The sequence below is a fragment of the Eublepharis macularius genome, chromosome 17 (assembly GCF_028583425.1).
Source record: "Eublepharis macularius isolate TG4126 chromosome 17, MPM_Emac_v1.0, whole genome shotgun sequence".
In the NCBI taxonomy this organism is placed as follows: domain Eukaryota; kingdom Metazoa; phylum Chordata; class Lepidosauria; order Squamata; family Eublepharidae; genus Eublepharis; species Eublepharis macularius.
In genome coordinates this window covers 7324175-7342978 of record NC_072806.1, presented here as the reverse complement: position 1 = coordinate 7342978, position 18804 = coordinate 7324175, and positions in this window count along the sequence as shown.

Here is an 18804-nt window from a genome sequence, read left to right as displayed (position 1 = left end):
CAGTTTGAGAGTTGGCACCTTTCCTCCTCGTTCATTAATTTCCCCGCCCCCATCTCTGATTTCTTTAGAATATAACTCTGCCTGCCAGTGTCAAATAGCATCTGCCCATTTGTGTTTACTTTCCGTCATCAAATGATTCAAATGTTGGTTGTGTTACGGTTCCATTTGCAAATAAAGCATGGTCTAGAGGCTCCTTGGAACACAGTTTCCTTGCTTGGTGTGTGTTGAAAAATCTTGGGGGTGGGGAGGGCACACTGGTTGTAACATGGGGCAGGGTTTCAGCTCTGCACTTTCAGATAGTCAGAATCAGAGAACCGCAAGTGATCTTACATGCCGGCTAGTACAACCCCCCTATTCAAAACAAGAAAGCCGAATTTAGAGCAGCCCTCATTAGTGGCTGTCCAGCCTCAACCTGAAGACCTTCAGTAACAACCCAACCACCACCAACAGGGTAATTAGTTCCATTGGCCTCCATGACATGGGGACATGCATGTGTGAAGAAGGCGTCACAGATCGAGCATCACCGAATCGCCTTAAATCTTTTTCAGTAGACTCGTATAAATCTGCCTGATATACCGTTGGTCCCTGGAGCCCAATACTGTGCACTTTGACAGGCAGCAGGTTCTAGGGCCAAAGAGATCTTTCCGTTCCCTATAACTGAGATCCTTTTTAATTGGAGAGTCCAGGGACTTAAAGCAGGAACATCTGAATGCCAAGAAGGTGCTGTGTGCCTGAGTGTATTGACCCAGAGACTCTCATCCCCCGTCCCTGATGGCTTTCCTAGCCACTCAGGAGGACCCCTAGGAGCCTCTAAGAGCTCTGGTCATTTGTTTTGAAGCACCCCGGATTCCTGGGTTCTTTTGAGTATGTGTACCTCTTTGGTAAGCCACACTGGACACAGGCAGGTAAAATATATTTATTGGAGTTTATTAAAGAAAGAACATAGGAGTGTTTGCAAAGCAGAAACTGCTCTTGAAAAGCATTTAGGCAAGGCAGAAAACAACAGCTTGCTGATCTAAATATGTTCTAACTAGCTAAAATATTACTGGCTAACTGACTAAGCGTTCTCTGAGTTGGTTCCAAAGCTGGCTGATCTTACCAAAGTCCATCCACGGCAGCTTATTCTAGGAATCCTGGAGGCATGGAGCTTAAGAGCTCTCTCTCACATTGTAGGTAGTTGGCAATGGCTACAAGGTAGAAGACTGGTAAAGACTGGTAAACTGCCTAGGGACAAAGAGGCTTCTTGAAATCCGAAGGGGCATCAGCCCACTCAAGGAACCAATCATGGCTTGACTTTTTAATTGGACATTGCAGCCCTGTGAAAGTTTGGGGAGTATGGCTAGAGCTGAGATGAGTACCAAGCACTCACCTTCCCCAGGTCCCTCTCTCAGGAGAAGAAAGCTGCCCAGGTGCAGCTAATTAATAGGACTTGGGACTTTTTCAGGAAACAGGCCCAGCAAAAGACACAGAGGATCGGAGGCCTGAACTAAAGTTTCACTCTATATTAGGTAGTACAAGGCCTGCTCCGTACACCGAGTCTTGGTAGCTCCTTCCTAGCAGTTCAGCCATTCTATGGAGATAGAAAGACTGGGTATAAATGAAGGTTCCAAAGTAGAGTTGCCGGATCCAGGTTGGGAAATTCCTGGAGATTTGGGGGGTGGAGCCCAAAGAGGGTGGGGCTTGGGGAGCAGAGGGGCCTCAGTGAGGTATAATTCCATACAGTTCATCCTTCAAAGCAGCCATTTTCTCCAGGAGAACTGATCTATGTTGCCTGGAGATCAGTTGTACTTCTGGGAGATCTCTAGCTATCAACTAGAGGATGACAAGCTGATTCCGATGAGGAATTTCCCAGGGTGGAATGGGGGATTAATCAGGTTAGCTTGAGATGTAAGGGAGAGGAAAAGTTGCAGCTGCTGGAATCGTATGGTTCCAAAGTAGATTGTATGGTTCCAAAGTAGATTTTTCCCCCCAGAAGGCAGACTGTATGTAGTCTAAAGCTAGCAATCTCTTCTTGGGCACAGGCCACGTACACTGGTCTTAAGTAGTGTTACCCAAATAGGAGATCTCCTTAATTGGTTGGGGGAATTAGCATTAAGGAGGCAAGCAAGAGGGGGTAACTAAGAATCACACCAATGCTTATGGGGATTATTCCCTTAGAGAACTCTCAAATAAGTCAGGCAGATGTTCAACCAGAAATAAAAAGGGCAATAACACAAATACACACAGCACACATACAAGGCTAACTAAGCGCGGAACTACAAGTGACAAAAGGCACAGGTTGGACACTTGTCAGCTTCCCTCAAGTTTTGATGGGAAATGTAGGCATCCTGGTCTTGCAGCTTGGCTCTCCGACTGCTGTCCAACGGACTTTTCAACTGTCACTTGTCCAACATTCCGCCAAGCTGCCTACATTTCCCATCAAAATTTGAGGGAAGCAGACAAGTGTCCAACCTGTGTCAGGTGTCACTTGTGGTTCCGCTCTAAGAAAATCAGGGAGGAAAATGGGAGAAAGCAGTTTCAGGAAGGGTGATAGTTACCAGTCTCGAAGAGCAAAGGTCTACAGAGGCAGCAAAACGACCAGCATTTCTCGGAGAGAAGAAGAGGAAAGAGAAGGCCCAAAGTAATTTGAAGGTGTGTGGATGGGCCCCAGAATACAGACACACAGCACATGGCTGGGAAACCCAGTTATAGGACAAAATATTCCGTGGGGCAAGATTGCTGTCTTGCTCTCTAAAACAATGCCTTAATGGTTTGTCTGGAGGTGGACAAGGGGGTTGGGAGAGGCGGGGCCTGTAACTCACCTGGAATTACAACTGATCATGTCCTCTGAGAACCCTCTCCTTCCCAAACTCTGCCCTCCACAGGCTGCACCCCCAAGTCTTCAGGAATGTCCCAACCAGGAGTTGGCAACCAAACTTAGGAGCCCGGCTCTCTGCCGTTGCTTGGGCACTGGAACTAAACTTTCTCCTGGCTTCATTTCAGACCCTGCTTCAGGTCTCCGTTTCTACTAACCGAGTGTGGAGATGCTGGGTTTTTAAAGAAGCAAGCACCCATTCTGTCTTGTGGCTCAGCCCGTCCCGGGCAGTTTCTTCAACAATCTCTCGCCTTACCATCCATAATAACTAGCATCCATCATCTTGAAGCATTTTGAAACTACCCAGTAGCCAAGACATTCCTCTTCCACGCTCACGCATGCCACACTTTTAACTGAACGATGCTTTTTTTAAAAAACTAGAAACCCTCTCTGCTCCAGTGATGGTCAATACAGCCCATCTGGCTGCAGCTAAGCACATCTAGATCCAGTTAGATTGGAGATCTCCTGGGAAACCCCACAGATACATCTTAAGTTCTTTCCATGGTCATAGATCCAGAGGAGTTAGCCGTGTTAGTCTGTAGTAGCAAAATCAAAAAGAGTCCAGTAGCACCTTTAAGACTAACCAATTTTATTGTAGCATAAGCTTTCGAGAATCACGTTCTCTTCGTCAGATGCATCTGACGAAGAGAACGTGATTCTCGAAAGCTTATGCTACAATAAAATTGGTTAGTCTTAAAGGTGCTACTGGACTCTTTTTGATCTTAAGTTCTACGAAGGAAGGAAGGAAATAACAAGCTCAGACATACTTCGTCTATCTTTCCTCTCCAGGGGCAGTGGGTTACACAGAGACATAGAAGAGGGAGAGTCCATTGCTAGAAACAATGTGTAAGGATGGCCTCATGTTCTTCTGCATTCAGGTCATGACCGATTCACCCATCTCCTTGGGCATATTTTAGAAGACCCTTTGTGACCCGGACAATACACTTCTGCTGGTGAAAATTCTCCCAGAAGCCCGAAGAGGTATTCAGAGTGGGCACTCACTGTGGAGTATGGTGAATAAATAGAGTTGCCAACCACCAGGTGGCATGTGTAATTTGCCTAGAATTACAACTGATCTTCAAACAACAGAGATCAGTTCTCCTGGGGGAAATGGTGAACTCTTTGGCATTATATGCTGCTGAGGCCCCTCCTCACCCCAAACTCCACCCCCAAATCGCCAGGCATTTCCTAACATAGAGTTGGCAACCCTACAAAAAAAGGACTTCGGAATAGTTAATTTAAGTTTCATCTTAGGAGAAATCTCAGGCGGGCAGAGTAGGAGCAATATATTTATTCATTTGCTGAGGATAGCAGCCAAAAGAATGAGATGAGGTGTGAGCAGCCCCCGGTTCAAATTCTGCCTCCACCCCAATCTCATTTAAGTACTCTTAACCTTAGCCTCCCAACTGCAATATGAGAATAACAACTTGCATGGTTGTTGTTAGGATTCAAATGAGTTAATGTGCATGAACCACTTGAACACCGAAAGCACTGTATACATATTAAGGTTTATTTGGGGGTAGGGGCTACACTCTGAAAGAAAATATATATTGGGCAAACATACCTGGAAAAAGCAGTTCCAAACTCAGAGCACCACTGCAGAAAGGACCCTGTTGCCACTGAAAACCTCCTTGCCTCTAAAGGGGGAGACAACATGGAACAGGTCTTACATGAAGCTCTTGACTGGGGATTTTCATTCATTAGGAATGGAGCGCAACTTAGCTATGGCTGGAGGCAGTTGATTGTCTTGCTAAGAAGCGGAGCAGAGTCAATTCTAGGAAATTATGTGATGGGTCAAAAGTCCAGAAGTTAATAATAACAACAAGAATGATAGTGCACTTACATACCATTCTTCTAGACAGATTGATGCCCCACTCAGAGCAGTGAATATGAACAAAGTCAGTGCCGTTATTATCCCAACGATACAGCTGGGGAGCTGGGCTGAGAAGAGTGGCTGACCCAAGGCACCTGCTGAGCTCACGGCAGTCGTGGGATTCGAAGCAGCAGAGTGCTGATTGGCAGCCCAACCATCTAACCACTAAGCTACACGCCAACACCCCTTTTGCCTTTGGAAATGAGGAAGACAGACAACCTTTGGCCATCCATTAGGACAGGATGCTTCTCAGGGGAAAAGTTGTTATTTCTACACAGTACCTACACAGATACCTGAAGAAGTGAGCCGTGACTCACGAAAGCTTATACCCTACCACAAATTTTGTTAGTCTTCTAGGTGCTATTGGACTCTTGCTCTTTTCTACCACTACAGACAAACAGCTACCCATCCTGATCTCAATTTCTTAGTAAGCCTTTACTTGAGTTGCTGTAGCATAAGAGATAAGTGGTTGGGTTGTGAATCAGCACTCTGCTAGTTTGACTCCCACGACTGCCATGAACTCAGCAGGTGGCCTTGGCAAGCCACTCCTCTCAACCCCACCTTTATTATGGGAATAATAACAACACTCGCTTTGTTCACACCTCTGAATGGGGCACTAATCTGTCTAAAAGAACAGCATATAAGTGTAGTTATTGTGGTTGTTATATGAAATCAGAACTCTGTTTTTTATTATTTTATAAAGACCTCAGACTCCTCCAAAATCGCTTTACAATTAAGTTTACTAACAGAGCAGGAGGGAAGTCTCCAGTTCAGCTCCCGGAAGGTCATGGGTTCAAGACCTCCTGCGGCTAGTGGCCAAAATGTTGTAAAGGCAGTAGTCATTGAAATGTGAACTTATCCTAACAAAAGCCACAGGCACCACAACACAAAGCACTACAGAAAATAAGGAAAAGGCAGGGGGTGATTGATAGGAGCTAGCCTAGCAACACATCAAGGAACAGCCCGATGACATCAGGATAGTCCAACTAAAGCAGAGGACCATGCCCTCAAGTTTATATAGGAGGAAATGGCAGCTGGTTGGTTGCCATTGGTCACCTGACTCCATGGGTGAGCAGGTTGTGCCCAGTTAGCTGCCTGCTGTTCTCCTTTTGCCCAGTTGGTGGCGCTGATCAAAGATTTCATATTTGCAGTTTCAAGAGATGCGGTCTTCACACCTGGTGGAAGACTCAATCATCCTTTTTCAGAAGACATGAGTGTTACTATTCTCTTCTTCAAACGAGGCTGTCTTTTGGACTTCTTGGTACCTGGAGAAGAGAAAGAGGCATGCTGAAACTCTCTGCAGCAGCGGCCGTAAGCTTGACCCTGATCTTTTCTCCGCAGACATGCCCTCAGGCCCTGCCCGACACTTAGCTCTCCACTGATGCCAGAAATAAAAACGACATGCTGAACATTAATTTATCTTGTGCAACGATCCAGCAGCCCCAGTCAGTAGCATGCACACATCTCTTCTTCGCCTCCAGCACGTTGGGATGGAATCCTGCGGATAACCAGGGGTGGACCGAATGCTCGTCTCCAGCAGCTTCCAGAGAGAGACACACTACACAGCCAGAATCTTTCGCAGTAAACGAGGCATCAAAAACACAGCCTGACAAAGAGCAAAACACCAAAGAGAAACATGCCCTTTGCGAGAAAATGGGAACAAACTCAAGGGGTCCTGTTGGCTGAATCGTTCATTAGGCTAGGGGAGCGGGGGATGCTGGAGGCAATACGTCATCCACATGGAAAAAGGAAGTGGCTGCTTGCAGCTGACTTTTCTGCAATGGTGATGATGACAGTTGGATGGATGGGACTTGGAATTTAAAACAGGAAGGAAGGAATGGAGGGAGGGAGGGAGAGAGAGAAAGAGTGAATCCCAGTGATACAGTCTCTTGTACGGACCATTTTCCACAATCAAGGATTCCTATAATGGCATGTCGAGCCAGACAGCGTCTGCACAGTCAGCTGGCTTTGATGGAAAGAGACTTGGTAGAGAAACGAAGGTAACTGATTATTTACAGCTTAGGAAGGAATGAAAAAAGTACAGCAGCAAGTACACTAGCAAGCTTTGGGGGAGGGGGGATTGTGAAGATTCCAGAATCTGGCAAACCCAAAACACACAAGGTTTCTTCTCTGCTTTGCTCACCAGATTCTGGGAGTCTCTGGATACCTCACTTAGCATGGTCGGCACTCATACCCAAGCAGACTTGGAGCACGTCCTAGGGTTGCCTGTCTCCAGGCAGGGCCCAGAATTGCAACTCATCTCCAGACAACAGAGATCAGTTCCTCTGGTGAAAATGGCTGCTTGAAAGGGTAGACTTTATAGCATTATAAACTTCTAAGCTCCAGCCCTTCTCAAATTCTTCCCTCTTCAGGTTCGATCCCACGTAATTCCAACCTGGAGCTGTCAACCCTAGCAGGCCCTGATGTCTAGCATCAGAGACACTTTGCCATTCTCTTCTTGTCTCTCAGGACATAAAAGGCCTTTTTATCCAGGGGAGAAGGGGATAAAGCTCTCAGTCAGCACTGGAGACTATGAGCCAAGCTACAAGTGACGCAAGTGAATGGCAAGTGAACAGGGAGGAATACACGTGAGTCTGTTCACTTGCCAGGCAAGTGTAATTCGTCACTTGTAGCTTGGCTCTAAATTGATGTATTGGGAGTGACAAGAGAGAGGAAGAAGAAAGTAACGTAAGCTGCTATTTGACAATTTAGTCGAGAAGTCAATAATGCTAGGAAAAGCGGAAAGCAGTAAGAAAAGAGGAAAAAAGGAAAACTTAAAACGAGATGGTTTGACTCAATAAAACCATCCAGTTTGCAGGATCTGAGCAAAGTCTGTTAACGATAGGACATTTTGGAGGTCTTTCATTCATAGGACCGTCATGGGTTGGAGGCAACTTGACGGCACATAACACACACATTTGAGAAGCAGGATATAAATATAATAAATGAAGTCTGGAACTTCTTCTCAAGAACCAAATTTACACAGTTTTAATCTCGTAGGTGTCAGTAACAGGTGGTTCCTGGCCTAAATCTGCTCAAATGTCAGATTGCCCTCCCCGATTACCAGCTTGCAGCCTCTCTCTTGGCTGCCCCATCTCCAGAAGGGCCAGATGCAGGGCTTTTTTTCAGCAGGAACGCGGTGGACAGGAGTTCCGGAACCTCTTGAAAATAGTCACATGGCTGGTGGCTCCGCCCCCTCATCTCCAGACAGAGGGGAGTTTAGATTGCCCTCCGCACCACTGAGCAGCATGGAGGGCAATCTAAACTCCCTTCTGTCTGGAGATCAGGGGGCGGGGCCACCAGCCATGTGATGATTTTCTCCAAGGGCAACCCACTGAGTTCCACCACTTCTTTTCCCAGAAAAAAAGCCCTGGCCAGATGGAAAGCTAGGAACTGCTTTCCGTCTGGCCCTGGTGACCCTCAGCAAGATATTTTCTAAGGGGGCTCTTTCTCTGTTTTAAGCAGCCTTGGATATTGTTTTAAATGAAAGCGAAGGTAAGAATGATTTAAATATATAAATAAGTATCGAGCAGATTGGAAGGACAGATGCAGATGAGAATGAGCAACGGTGGGGGAAACGGTCCCCCATTCCCTTTCCTCTGATGCCGCTATACTTTTTCAGACCAGACAAAGAGGAAATTGGTGTTCTCTAAAGACTTGGGAGACAGAAGCGAGATTCAGGCAGGCCCTTAAAAGTGAAGAGAAAGAGATCTTTCTATCAACAAGATATCTTTCTGTCCCTACATGATGTGTCAGTAAACTGACTTTTCAGTTGCTTCACACAAGCTAACAGCATTCTGCTAAAGTCATCTTCCCCATACCTGAGCTGTTGGAATATTAGTGAGCATTCTATGACATCAGTGTGGCAGATGATGTATGGGTGCTGCTGAATATAGGTAAGCAAGCAAGAACAGGGTTGTGTGGGAGCTATTACAAATCTTTGGAAATGGCCATTTTAAAACATGTTGCTCTGCTTAAGAAAATTTATTCTGATACCTTCCTCTTCCAAAATATGGTAAGCAAATCAGTATCCCCAATGGCAGAGAAGAAGAAGACAGGTTTACCCACTATGGGAAGCTGGCAGATTGGACATGCCAGCTGATGAATGATCACCCGAGTAGAGTGGAAAATTCTAACCTGCCCAGAGCCAAAGGCTTGGGCTGCTGGAGTGGGCAAGGGCTCAGTTGCGGAAGGTAGAAGGGCTGTCTAGAAACTCCAGGAATGCAGGTTAATCACAGGGGAGGGGTCTGAAAGGAAGTGACTGACTCATATGCCAAGTCCTGCCGCTGATGTGCGCAGCAGGATAGAACGAGGATTGAGGTCAGCCTCTGAATTTTTCAGTTGCTTTCAATGGAAAGGAAGATGAATCAGAACTGCAGGGTACCCCTGATCAGTCAGAAGGTGGGCTTTCTTGGGAGGAGGGTGTGTTGCAGACCTCAGGCCTGGTCCCTACTCATTGACAGGCATATAGACAGAACAGGCGTTAAGTGAGCATTCCTTCATATGACAGCAACTTCAGACAACAAAGAGCCCTCCCTTCCATCTGATGCGAGGAGAGAGAATATGGCTCATAGCCACATAAACAGGCAGTGCTTGTTCTACAGCAGCGTTGGTTTAGGTTCCAGACCGGTTGCAAAGCACAGTAAGCCAAGTTCCTTCTTCTCCTCTCTCCACTGCAGAAAAAAATCCAACACAGAAATCAAGCTGTTCCCCCCTTCCAAAAAAACCCCTACTCCAAAACACTCGCTCGTACACAGGTGGCCTTTTAGGCTATCATTGCATCTGTAAAGGCTAGACACTAGCTTTTTAAAAAAAATTACAAAAATTGTTTGGATGTCAAATGGTGCCCAGTAAGTGTTCTGCACTTTTCTTCCGCATGTACGTTTGAGAGGAGAAGGCTTTCTTTCTTTTCATCCCCCCCTCCCCCTCCCGGCTCTTAGACCAAAGTCTTGAACAATAAAACTGAAAAACTTAAGCCCATATCTAAAAACACCTTCCATTGACACTTTTCTGCAGCCTCTAGAAATTGAGCAACAAAATAAGTATGTTTAGGATCAGAATTCTCTAAGAGGTATTGAACTTTTTGCTCTAATGTCGCTAGAGGAAGCATAGTCCATTTATCAAAGCATGGCATAATCCATGTTAGCCTAAACTGAGACACATAAGGACATTGCAAGAGAATATGTACAAGAGAGTCCATGGACTGGAGGGGGCAGAGGGATAACTGATATGAAAAAGGGATCCTTAACAGGCGACCCAACAATACCATTAAAAAGGGGCAGTTGAATCATGAGTGCATAAGAGTTTTATATAACTTTGGGCTAACCAAGGAGTCTAAATAAGAAGGAAGTTTATCCTTAGACAGAAGGCCCAAGGCAGTGTGTCCTCCAAGCATCAAAATGGGTATAGCTTTTATCTCTGGCATAAATCAGTTTGGCCACATGTTTTTTGCCTTGAATTATAACCCAGGTGAGCCTGATCTTGTCATATCTCAGAAGCTAAGCAGGGTCGGCCTTGGTTAGTAATTGGATGGGAGACCTCCAACAAAGACCAGGGTTGCAGAGGCAGGCAATGGCAAACCACCTCTGATAGGCTGAATCCACACTCACCGGGGGGAGCACCATAAGTCAGCTGTGACTTGAGGGCACTCTCTACCACCACTACAAAGTCATAAGAGAGCTCCTCCACATTAACATTTATGAGATAACTTCTGTTCAAAAAGCTGAAGCCAGAGAGCCTTAGGAGAGTCCCTGAGGGTTAAGGCTGGCCAAGGTACCTTGGTAAGATGCCTTGGAGACCCAGTTTGGTGTAGTGGTTAAGAGCGTGGGACTGTAATCTGGAGAACCAGGTTTGATTTCCCACTCCTCCACTTGAAGCCAGCTGGGTGACTTTGGGTCCGTCACAGCTTCTCGGAGCTCTCTCAGCCCCACCCAACTCACAGGGTGATTATTGTTGTGGGGATAATAATGACATACTTTGTAGACCGCTCTGAGCAGGTGTTAAGTTGGTATATAAATCAAATATTATTATTATTACCTTTGGGAGCCTCAAAAAATAGATGAAACCAAAAATTAAAGGCACGTACCCAAGCACAGGCTTCTGTAGAGCTAAAACCAAGTTCATAATGAAGGGCCGATGAAGAGGAAGTCCTCCAATTATCCAAAAGAAGAAGGACTGTACTCTGTTTATAGATTCATCTACTGCAGAGATCCATATAGGGACACCATACAAAAGTTGTGAAATCACCACTGAGTTAAAAACTGTAATAGCAGGTGTCTACTCTGCTTTGCTACTGCCTGCCTGCCTGCCTGCCTGCCTTCCAGAGGATGCAAGCAACATGTTTGTGTGTATGTCTCTCTCTCTCTCTCTTTTCCCTGCAGGTATAATGCAGACTAGGTGGGATAGAAGAGCAGCCCCTGAGCCTGCCCCTGGGCCATGTCAGTGGAATCAGCATCAAAGAACAAAACAACAAGAAAACTTCTGTTTAGAAAGAAGTAAGAAATCTCTCCCCATATTATTGAGGACAGTGCCGTGATTAGCAGAAAGTGAACACGCTGTGGGAATAGTCCTCCTCAGTTTTCAGCTATATTTTTTGCTTGGAAGACACCCGTGCCAATTGGATTATCCGCTGAATCACTCTCCCCTTTCACTGCCCCTTCTGCTTCCTTTCCTTGGTTCATACAATTATGAAAAGCAGAGAGAGAGAGAGAGAGAGCTGCCCAGAATAATTTTCATTTCTAAATACTGTCAGAGATTATGGATTGTCATAATTTTTAGCAATCCAATTCTGTATAATTCTGACATGAGCAAAAAAAAATATGTATTGAACTTTATTCTTTTATTAGATTTTTGAGCTGACGGCTCAATATGCAATACAATACGTTTGGCTGGATTCAGCCTAAATTTTCTACTATTGGAAGGCACTTCCTTCAGTGGAACAGAACTTTCCTGCCTATGCCGCCTCCGACCCTGCCACCTGTTAATCCCCACAAAATACTGCTCCTGGAGAACAGGGGAGCCTCAGAAATGGCCTGAAGGATTAACTGTGAGCATGGATCAGGAAGGGGGAATTGGTGGAAATCACACCATCCTTTCATTAACAGAACATTTAGTTTGGATCCAACCCATTTAGTATAACAGCAACAACAGTATGCATATATACCGCCCTTCTGGACAGAGTAGTGCCCCACTCAGAGCAGTGAACAAAGTTAGTGTTATTATTATCCCCATGATACAGCTTGGCAGCTGGGGCTGAGAGGAGTGGCTCACACGAGACTGCCTACTCAGCTCATGGCAGTAGTGGGATTCAAACCAGCAGAGTGCTGATTCACAACCCAACCACTTAACCACTGTGCTACAGCAGCCCTTCCTCCAAGGAGTTGATACATGGTTCCCCTTCATTTTATCCTCACGACAACCCTGTAAGATTTCAAGAGGGTTTTTTACTCAGATTGGGGTCTGTAGTATAAGGAAGCAGTCTCAAAAAGATGCATCAGTGGAGGGATAAGAAGTGACTACCGACTTTACTGCTATTGCTGTATGATCCTTCTGGGTAGTTCCTATGTTGTTTAATATGTGGATCTTAGCATTGCTAATCATAGAACCATAGGGTTGGAAGGGACATCCAGGGTCATCTAGTCTAACCCCTTATGCTCTGTTTCAGCATTTCTTCAACTCTGTATTGTATTTCTGCTGGTTTTAAATCTTTGCAGATTTTGCATGTATGTACAAGTTTATTGAAGTGTCTTTGAAATTGACCGTACTGGCTCATTCTGTGTAATTCACCTTGAGTCTCAGTGAGAAAGGCGGGCTATAAATAATGTACATAAATAAAATAAATAAATAGATGAGTGAGAAAACAGTTGGCCCAGGGTCACACAGCAAGCTTCAAGGGGAGGGTTTGAATCTCGGTCCCTGTAGATCCAGGCCAAGTACTATATACCACAGTGATCCTGAGCACCGTGAAATGCATGTGCCCATATCTACGGCTCACATTGGTCAAACCATTAAACATTCAGGTCAGCTGAAGTTATATACTTTGTTTAAGTATTTGAAGGAACTCTCTTATACTTTGCCTGCGTCTAAGATGTAATCCTGTACTGGGGAGCCCTGGGTCAGATTTCACTCACGTTCACACACACAAACACACAAAAATTGGTCTTATATGGAGTCTATCCTACATTCTTTCCTTTCCCTGTAACTTAACAGGCTACAAGCCGTACATCAAGTATTTATAAGTAATTTATAACTCCGTGGATAAATATGGCTATATCACATGTACATTTTTTTAATCTTGCCTGACAGCAAGATCTTTAGTTTCTGTTGTTCAGAAATATTCTGTGGATGTTCAGTCCAGAGAGTAATACATTGATTGTGAAGTATATTGTAACAGTAGCAGCTAAAAAGGATATGGGCAATTGAATCGACTTGATCCATACAATAAATACAATAGCGCTTCTCAGGGGGAATTCTACTGAAAGGGCCCTTCATCTCAGCGGAAGGTAACGTATTGTATCTGAGTAACATGAAAGAGCGTCGATATTTTTGAACTGTTAAGCAGAAGAGATATTTAGCCGGTTCGAACATTCTCTGATAGGATCGATGAAAATAAATTGGGCAGCTTTTCCAATCAGCTTTGCATTTTAATATAACCCAGTCTTTTTTAAAATAATCGATTTTGTACATCTTGCAAAGATTTTTTTTCAGTGAATCAAGCTTGGGTTTAATATGGCAAGCTTTGAATCGATTGGGCTAAGCCAAGTTTTGAACCAAGAACCAGCTATTACTAGTTGCAGTAGAGATGGTAAAGCGCTAGATTCACGGAGTGATGATCCGAACAATGGCATACCATACTAATGTCGAAATTTGAGGGAGTCCGAGTTCTAGTCTATTCTACATCTATTTTGACTAGCAGCAGCCCCCCAAAATCTTCAGCAGTCAGAGGTCTTTCTATATCTTGCTACCTGAGATTGCTTTAACTGAAGAGACCCAGAAATAAGCCTGGGAGGACCTTTTGCAAGTACCGCAGGCACCTCCAATCCTCAGCCCCTTTCCCAACATATGAAGCTGCCTTATACCAAGCGACTTCATTGGTCCACCTAACTTAGAGCCAAGCTACAAGTGACGCCTTACGCAGGTTGGACACTTGTCAGCTTCCCTCAAGTTTTGATGGGAAATGTAGGCATCCTGGTCTTGCAGCTGTAATGGGGAGCCGAGCTGTAAAACCAGGACGCCTACATTTCCCATCAAAACTTGAGGGAAGCTGACAAGTGTCCAACCTGTGTAAGGCGTCACTTGTAGCTTGGCTCATAGTATTCTCTTCTCTGACTGGCAGGGGCTCTCTGGACTCTCGGGCAGAAAAAGGTCTTTTCCAACACCTGAAAATCTTCCACAGGAAATGCTGTGGACTGAACTTAGGAGGGCCCACCTTATGCATGCAAAACTAGTTCTCTAACACTGAGCTACAAACCCTTCATGTCAAGCAGTTGTCCATATCAAGGGAAAAAGAGATGGGAAAAGGCCATACTCCTTGACACATGCTATCAGGGATAGAATGAAGGGAGATTATCCCAGAGAGACAGAAAGAGAATAGCTAGACTGTCACTCCTATTGGCGTCAGACTAATCTCTCCGGCTTGTCTGTTAGGCACTTCTTAACTGCATCGTAATAATCAGAAATTGCCTCTGATAAATCAGTGCTGAAGTTTGCCTCATTGTGACGGCCACACCAAGGATGGGCCATTATTCTTTCAATTTATCCCTCTGATGCCTGTTAACATATATTAGGCTTCTCCATATGGTGCTTCTCGGCCCAGCGTGCAGGGCAGCTGCACAGGCCTGGCCCCTCCGCCCACGTTCTGGAGGTCTGCCTAATGAGAATAGATGAAAAGTCCTTACCCGGTAAATGGGACACAGATGGTCCAAAATGGCTTTTTCACTCGGCCACTTGGAAACATTTTTTTTTTAATTTGGAAAACAGAAAAGGGGAGCTTTCTCCTTTGAAAAATCTTCCTTTGGTATTTGCTCTGTCTTTTGCTTTATGTTGACGGGTTTAGAAAGGGTAATGTTTTCGAAAGTGACGGTGACTTCTAGAATTGCTCCAGGAGCAGCTTTCAATCTGTGGAGGGCAGGAAGCTGAATTAAGGTCCCTTGAGTGAAGGTTTTAAGCAGGGGTCTGCAACCTGTGGCTTTAGAGCCAAATGCGGCTCAGAACAGAACCAAACATGACTCCTTGAAAAAGGAAGCAAAGTCCTTAAATTGAGATATATTGGAGGGGTAGATAGAATGATAGAGAAACCAGTATGTGAAAGAAATGGCAGGCAGATATGGAGATGCTTTAAAGAAAGGGAAATGACAGAGGTGGACAGTTACCGGCAATCCAGTTGTAAACAATGTGTAGTAGATAAGAATGTGGGACTCTAATCTGGAGAACCGGGTTTGATTCCCCACTCCAACACTTGAAGCCAGCTGGGTGACCTTGGGTCAGTCACAGCTTCTACGAGCAAAATAGTAGAGTCCAGTAGCCCCTTAAGACTAACCAACTTTATTGTAGCATAAGCTTTCGAGAACCACAGCTCTCTTCGTCAGATGCATCTGACGATGCATCTGACGAAGAGAGCTGTGGTTCTCGAAAGCTTATGCTACAATAAAGTTGGTTAGTCTTAAAGGTGCTACTGGACTCTGTACTATTTTGCTACTACACACTCCTCTGGATCTATAGCTTCTAGGAGCTCTCTCAGCCCCAACCACCTCACAGAGAGCCAGTTTGGTGTAGCGGTGAAGAGCAGCAGGACTCTAATCTGGAGAGCCAGGTTTCATTCCCCACTCCTCCACTTGAAGCCAGCTGGGTGACCTTGGGCCAGTTCACTGGAGCTCTCTCAGCCCCACCCACCTCACAGGGTGTATTGTGGTGGGGATAATAATGGCATACTTTGTAAACCACTCTGAGTGAGCATTAAGTTGTCCTGAAGGATGGTATATACATCGAATGCTGTTATTGTTGTTGTTGTTGTGGGGATAATAACATACTTTGTAAACCGCTCTGAGTGGGTGTTAAGTTGTGCTCAAGGCTGGTATGAGCTTTCGAGAGTCAGAGGTCCCTTCGTCAGATATAAAGTGACCTTTCGCCTTCATATAGTTCAGTGAAGAAGACTCTGCTATATAAAAGAGAGAATATAAAAGGGAGAGAGCCAGTGTGGTGTAGGGGTTAAGAGCATGGGACTCTAATCTGGAGAACTGGGTTTGATTCCCTACTCTTCTGATTGAAGCCAGCTGGGTGACCTTGGGTCAGTCACAGCTCTCTCAGAGCTCTCTCAGCCCCACCCACCTCACAGGGTGATTATTGTTGTGGGGATAATAATTACATACTTTGTAAACCGCTTTGAGTGGGTGTTAAGTCATCCTGAAGGGCGCTATATAAATCGAATGTTGTTGTTGTTAGAATGGAAAATTAACAGCAGCACTTGATCATCCATTGGGTAACTACAGCCCAAATTCTGCTTGCAGTTTTCAGAAACATCAGAGCATCTTCACGTCATGGGCGCTTGGAAGCAAAAAAATCTGGATGAATATTAATGGTGAATATTAATGGCCTATAGGCACATTTGGGAAGCAAACTTGGATGCTATGGACTTTCAATTTTTTTTTGGAAGCAACGGCTTCCATTTATTCTTTGCTGGAATAGGATCCTGTCCAACATTCGAGAAGAGCTTCATTAGTCCAATGTCATATATCTGAACTTTTAAGTATTACTTGGATTTTTGCTGTGCTCTTTTTTCCAAATAAAATAAGGCTGTGCAACTTTGGGTTGTTATTTTTTCTAACTGTGTCTGACACTATTCAGCCAAAATGTAGATTGCCAGATGCAGAGGACAGAAGAAAGTTAGATGTGGACACGGTTTTGAAACTGTGTATTTGTTTTATATGCACACGTGCAAAGGGTGCATGGCCCAATAACGGGAGACCTAGTAATGTGCCTTGCCCCAGAGCACAAAAATCCTAACTCTGTCACTCACTGCCAGCCAGCGGGGTAGGGCGGAGGCCATACACTACAGCTGTTCTGCTTTGCCAGATCACAGCAAGTCTGTAAGCATTTCTATTAAAGAACAATCTGCATTTCAGCCATTATGGCGAGACTGTTGAATCGCTGCCAAACCCAGAAGGTTTGCAGTTATGGTTCTTCCCAAAAAGAAATAGGTGTTAATTGTTCGAAGCACAGCAATCAATCTGAAGTTTCCATTTTTGGTCTTTTTTAATTTAGATTTTTAAGGAACAATTAGAAGATTTTTCCTCTCCAAGACACAGTTTTTAAAAACAATATCAGAACTCTGTTGGGTAATTTTAAGATGGCAGAAACACTGGCCTTTCCCCACCCCCCAAGAAATGCTTTTCAAAAATCAAATTCTAGCCTTCCTTTAGTAATTTTAAGGTGCTAGACTGGGGAGGAGAAGCAATGCCAGAACTCATCTTCAAATCTGGGACTCAAATTTTCTTGGTAGCCTTCTTGCATACAGCACCTAGCGCCTGTTGATGTAAGGGACAGGATTCAACTGTCTTAAGAGCCGTTGTGCTCTGGAGCCTACATCAGAGGTTCAAACTTCAATTCAACTTTCTTTCTTTCTTTTTCTTTCTTTCTTGTTGAAAGCTATTTTTCTTCTCAGTGGTGTGAAATAGCAATTATACACTTCAGAAGTTGTTTTTTGAGTCGCCAGAACCGCAGAGTGGAGGAAGTGATGGCTCTCAAATCTTTCAGGGTCCATTACAGCGCTCCCGTGAAAACACATCAACTCTCATTAGCAAGATGCCATTCATGCAGGCCTCACCTTCAGACCCACGGCGATGACAAAAATAGAGTTTGAAAGAAACAAGAAACTCATCAGTCTCCCCTTCCATTTTCTCCAATTGTGGCCTATCCAACAAAGCTGCTATAGTTCCAGGGAATACATGCATGCATTTCACTAGCGTTACGTACACCTGGATAGCCCAGGTGAGCCTGATCTCATCAGATCTCAGAAGCTAAGCAGGGTTAGCCTTGGTTAGTACTTGGATGGGAGACCTCCAGCAAAGACCAGGGTTGCAGAGCCAGGCAATGGCAAACCACCTCTGATAGTCTCTTGCCATGAAAACCCCACCAGAGTTGCCATAATTCAGCAACTAGATCTGTTGGGCAGGCATCTTCAACAAGAGAGTGGAAAGTGCTGGAGCAAAAGCAACTCAACATGCCTGGACAATGGAGGGTGCCATACTTCTCTTTGCATTAGGATCAGATTGTCTGTGTTATCTTCCTTACTAAACAGGGAGCCTCTCGTTGTTTAACCTGAGCTCTTTCTCCTCCTTCTCTTCCTATCCTTTTTTAAAATCCATTCTTTCCTGATATTTCCAAAAGGCAAGATGTCCTCTTGGTTCTCTCTGGAGCGGCCATGCCTGGAAATGCTTAAACATTGGATGGGCAGGTACATTTCCAGCAGGGGATGTTTGTAAGTCCCACAACAGGACTCACTGAATGCACATGAAGCTATCTTCAATAAAAATGAAGTTTTTATTTCTTGTCTTATATTTGCCTCATGCATGTTTGCTGTGCTTGAGCCCCCTTTTTCTGAAATGTGTAATTCTGCCGGATATAAACCAAATAATTCACAACAGAAAGCAGCACATCAGTGCCGTAATCCCCACCTTCTGGCATGCTTTACTAGCAGAGCCGCCTACTGCTGGAGCCTTCAGTCCCCCGTGCCTTAGCCCTCTTTTTCCACGGAGTTGGCCACTAGAGGGCCTGTATTTGGCCCAAGGGCTGATTCTTAGCATATGCACAGCATTGTCCACATACCCACACAATTTCCTGGACATTAAAGAGGTACAAGCTCTTACAAAGGTGGAGTATTGTACATTGTCTGTTTCTCCATCATTATCAGAGCTGGAAGGGGCGGGGGTACGCCTGAATGTGAATTTGTGCCATTGTCCCCCTTGGCACCCATTGACCTGGAGACTTTGAGCACAACCCACCGGGACTTTATCACTGCTTTAGCCCCATTTTAAAGGAACAGAAGCTAAGGAAGAAAACTAAGCTAAGCTAAGGACTTTCT